The sequence below is a fragment of the Lactuca sativa genome, chromosome 3 (assembly GCF_002870075.4).
Source record: "Lactuca sativa cultivar Salinas chromosome 3, Lsat_Salinas_v11, whole genome shotgun sequence".
NCBI classification, from domain to species: Eukaryota; Viridiplantae; Streptophyta; class Magnoliopsida; order Asterales; family Asteraceae; genus Lactuca; species Lactuca sativa.
The window spans coordinates 140,574,037-140,579,649 of NC_056625.2; positions in this window are offsets into that span (position 1 = coordinate 140,574,037).

Consider the following 5,613-nt stretch of genomic DNA (forward strand, 5'->3'; position numbering starts at 1 on the left):
ACCTCACACCCTTTTTCCAATAAGTTATCTTGATCAAAGATCTAGAAAAATCCTTATCACTCCTCCCACCTTATTCGCTCTTCACCAAAGAGCAAACTCATTTTTCTCTCACTTTCTCTCTCTGAACTCCAGATTTCAAGGTTGTTTTTGAGCATTTCCTCCAATTTTGGTAAGTATCTTCATCCAACATTTGAATACTCTTTACTTCTTCCCTCAAATCATGAATCTCTTCACAAATATCGTCATATATGTGCCTAGAATCTTCAAACCTTCAACCATCTCCCAAGTGTTCTTGACTTGGAAACCTTTCTCTTCAACATTCATCTAAGGAAATCACTCGAGGTGAGCTCATACCCCTACATTTTCATGTTTTCTTCAAGTTTTAGGGGGGGGGGGAATTCAAGTTAATACACCAAAAAATTAATTAAATTCAAACAACAGCTTTCATAAGAAAAGTTGAGTCCTAATCACGGACTGTTTCGACCACCATAGACTTAATATTTTTCAAAACTGTTTAATATGAAAATATTTCAGGTTCATACCTTTAAAATGAATACTTTCACATCTCCATACTATTTTTCTAAAATTCATAGCGATTTTTACAAAACTGCCTATCATTTCAGAAACCAATTCAGACCAGTCTGTTAATATGAACATTTTCACACAAGTTAGGGTCTTCTAAAAATCATAAAAATTATGAACAAACTTGACACATTTTCTAAACTCTCAGAGTTTACAGATTTGGTTTTCGACTTCGTATGATTTTTCTATGAATTTTCTAAAACAGTGCAGAAAGGTTAAAAACTAGTTAACAGCTTACAACTTTCATAACACTTTGTAACATGTTGAGCAAAGTGCATAACAATAAGTTTCTAAATGTTGAATGTAATTCTTGTTAGTTTTTCATCGTAAACAGAAATTAATCATTCGTGATAAGGTTTTTCATTCATTCCGAACACATATAATAAAACTAGAATAGGTGTAGTTATGGATTTTACAATAAATGCATACTACATAAAAAAGGTTTTACTCTCAAATCAAACGGGTTTTTCATATACTACATGTTAAACTATACTAGTAATAGTTTATGGTTTTCATTTCACGAATTTATTACATAAAAGGTGATTTCACTTCCACCACGGAAGAGGTTTTATACTCAAATTATATGTAAACTAGTTAACGTAAGTTGTGAGACTATTCTTCCATCGTACTCTTCGAGTACGGGTTCGAATTCCTATAAGTTACAACTAGAGTCTCATGTAGGGAGAGCATGATAATTGTGTATAGATCTATATTGGTATTGACACCCCACACCTCGCTGCTAGCTACAGCCGGACCTGCAGGTCTACGGGTGACAAGAGTCATAGGATCTTAACGTCTGGAAAACTTTGTTGCAAGTTAATTCTCGTTGTAGTATGGTTATAACGACTCACATAGGAGTTAAAAATCTTTCAAGTTTACGGGAAAATTCTACTTTAAAAAGGGGGTTTATTTATCTAAAACTACATATTCTCGGTCTTGGGATTTAAGACTACATGACTTTTATAAGGAAAATATTGAATTTTCTGGAATCCTACTATATCGCTTTTACAAGGAAAACGGGTTCTTTCTCAAATAAAATTCTTATGAGCCCACCAACTTAATTGTTGACACTCTTTCAAAACTACTTGTATTATCAGGAAACCAGTGAAACAGGAAATCAACAGCTTTTGAGGATGAGATGTTAAATCATTAAACATTTCATTTTGTCATCATAGTGTAATTGATTTGAAACGTGTAAACACATACTATGGTGTAAAATTTTCAATTATATTTATGATGGTTGTATTTACTTTGAGCACTATTATACTCGTTGTTGTGATACTATACATGAAGTCATCCACCCCCGGACGTTTACGTCATCCTTGGTTTAGGGGTGTGACAGCAGACCAATGTTAGATCGGTTTGTGATAGTTTTCATCGATGACATCTTGGTTTATTCCAAGACGCGAGAGCAGCATGAGGAGCACTTGCGGGAGGTTCTAGATACTTTGAGGAAGGAGAGCTTGTATGCTAAGTTCTCCAAGTTTGAGTTATGGTTATGCGAGGTGCAGTTTCTTGGGCACCTTGTCAACCAGGACGGGATTTTGGTTGATCCGGCCAAGGTGGAGGTCGTGATGAGATGGGAGGTTCTGAGGTCTCCATTTGAGATTCGGAGCTTCCTGGGAATGACAGGCTACTATCGGAGATTCATTCAGGACTTCTCCAAGATAGTTGTGCCCCTGAACCAGTTGACGAGGAAAGCCGTGGTTTTTCGTCGGGGGCCTAAGCAGCAAGCTACGTTTGAGACATTGAGACAGAGATTATGTGAGGCACCAATCTTATCCCTGTCGGAGGGCATGGAGTATTTTCTTGTATACTGCGACGCATCCATCTCAGGTTTGGGCGCAGTATTGATGTAGAGGGGGCATGTTATTGCTTACACTTCGAGGCAGCTGAAGCCTCACGAGGCGAATTATCCGACGAATGATTTGGAGCTGGGGGTTGTTGTTTTCACCCTCAAGATTTGGTGTCATTACGTCTATGGGGTTCGTTGTACCATTTACACGGACCACAAGAGCCTTAGTTATCTCATGGACCAGCCAAATCTGAATATGAGGCAGTGTCGGTGGCTTGATGTGGTGAAGGATTATGATTGCAAGATCCTCTACCACGTGGGAAAGGCCAATGTCGTGGCTGATGCGCTTAGCCGCAAGGCACCGCTGATCAGGGACATCTGTATGAGGATGAAAGTTGTGACTCCGTTGCTTGAGAAGATTCGGGAGGCCCAACAGGAGGCCATGAAGGAGGAACATCGAAAGAGAGAGCGAATCGTGGGTCAGGTTTCCTCCTTCGACTCTGATAGCCAAGGATTGTTGACTCTTCACCATAGCATGTGGGTCCCTTATCATGGGGGTGTGCGCCAGGTATTGATGTCAAAGCCGCACAAATCCAGGTTCTCTATCCATCTTGGGGCGACAAAGATGTACAGGGATCTTCGTTTGGATTATTGGTGGCCCTGTATGAAGATGGATGTATCTTAGTTCGTGGAGAGGTGCCTGACTTGTAGGAAGGTCAAGGATGAGCACCAGAGACCTCACGGAAAGGTCCAGCCATTGGATATCCCGCTATGGAAGTGAGAGGATATTACAATGGACTTCATTACGAAGCTTCCCAGGACCGTGCGATGAGTGGATTCGATTTGGGTCATCGTTGATCGATTGAGCAAGAGCGCCCGTTTTATTCTAATTCCAGAGAGTATTTCGGCCGAAACGTTGGCTGACATCTATATCCGGGAGGTAGTGGTGCGGCACTGGGTGCCAGTTTCAATGATTTCAGACAGCGATGTGCGGTTCACTTCCAGGTTTTGGAAGAAGTTTCATGACGAGCTGGGTACTCGACTGCATTTTAGCACTGCCTTTCACCGGCAGACGGATGGTCAGAGTGAGCGGACCATCTAGACTCTGGAGGTGTTGGATTAATGTCTAAGTCCATAACTATATTTGGTAAGACTTGACCCGACCCGGCATGGTCCATTTGGGTTGCATACCATCATGCACTTGAATGAGAGAAATAAGACACTTATGGTTATTAATATATTATAAGTTCTAGTATATTAATAATAAGAATAATAAGATTATTTAATTAGTATTGATCAAGAATTAATCTAGGATTAATTAAGTGATCAAAAGAAGACTAATTAAATATATGGGTTGATTGTGTAAATCATCCATACTTGTATAGTGGGCTAATGCTCCATGGATAATCAAGTTGGGCTAAAACCCATAGGATGGTCCATGGATGCTCCATGGTGTATTTGTACCCATGGATCCAAGGAAATGGAAAGCCATGACAATTAAGAGTTTACCCTAATTGTGTAACTATATAAGCATCTTATTATTGAGGAAAAATCGGCCACTAGTAGTATTCAAGAAAGGGCTAGCCGATTTTGGTGAGTGTAGAATTCTCTCAAGTCATTCTAAGTGTTTTGATGATTGTGATTCCATTTGAGGTGTCACACTTGGGGCACTAAGCACTCAAGCTTCATGAAGACTTTCTACATCAAGAGGTATGTATTCTATCTTGTTACATTATTGTTTTGTATGCTAGATTAGGATAATACCTTGGAAGTTCTTATTTGCATGTATAATAGAGAAAACATAGATCCAAGGTATTTAGGGTTGCATGTACACTTAGGAAGTGTTAGAATGCTCAAAACCCAACAGTGGTATCAGAGCCACGGGTTGTTTTCTGTTATATTGATGCAAATATTTTATTTTCAAAGTTGGAAAAAAAAAAACCATGAAGTTTGTCAAATTTTAAGATAATTACTTGTTCTTGTGAAAAACTAATTATTTGTAAAATTTGAATAATTTGCTTTATGAGTTGAATTAGGTCAAATTTAATAAAAGATAAAATAATATGATTATTTTATTAGTTTTAAAAGTTTGATCTAAAAAGTTTTATTTTTTTTGAAACCTCCATAAGTTATGGATTTGAAAAGGTTTTAAAAAAAAAAATTGATTCAAAGTTTTTTTGGAGTTACAAAATTTGGTGTTAATGTTTTAAAGGATTACATAACTTAAGAATAAGTTATGGATCACCAAAAGTTTTTTGTGTTATCTTGTTTTATGAGTGAATTTGGATTAATGATGAAAATTATGTGATAGTTGGTTTTAATCCAAATTAATCTAAGAATTGATTCAAAAATGTGTTTTTGTAACTTGTCCTCAAGTTATATGAAAAGTCACATTTAAGAATCATAAAACTCATAAAAATTGGCAAAGGTTACAAAATGAAGAGTCTAGTTCTAATTAAATGGTTTTATGACTCCATAACTTGTCCTCAAGTTATGGAGGACCAAGAGTCTCTTCATTTAATAAAATAAAATAAAATAAAAAAAAGTGTAACCTTAATTAATTCCATAAGTTATAAAATAAAGAAAAGTTAATTCTTTTATTAGTTTAAAGTCTTCCATAACTTGTCCTCAAGTTATGGAACTTGAAGAGTTTTTGGATTAAAACTACTTTAAACACATAAGTTATGGAATTAATTAGTTTTGAATAGTTTCAAAACTTGCCCTCAAGTTTTGGAATTTGTAAAGTTTTCACTTATGAATACTTTAATTCCAAGTTAGCCCTTAGAATTTTAAAAGTTAAAATTCAACCCTTATACTTTATAATATTATAAGTTAATAATATATATATGTATAAGAGTAAAGTCAGTCTTACCGCTAGTACGCCTCATTCACGAAGCCGGTCTATAAGGTGGGTATAAGGTTGTTGCCTATAAAATGGCAACTTAATGGGTGTCCACTCTCACCCACCGCTTGCTTGACTGGTGGAGGGTCGTTAGCCGAACGGGTTTGACAGGACTAGAATTCTCCCTTCATTAAAAGTATTAATGATAATACTAAGTAACTAAACTCTTAATAATACCCAATCTTAGTTACTTAGGAAAAATGTGAATAAGGTGCTAATCCATGAACTTACACTTTGCACTTTGTCTAAGTCGTTAGTGGAGCGTGTGTGGTTAACCGGCACACTAACTTGGACTTAACAAGGTAGGTAAAGGGTGACTTAATATTTATCATAG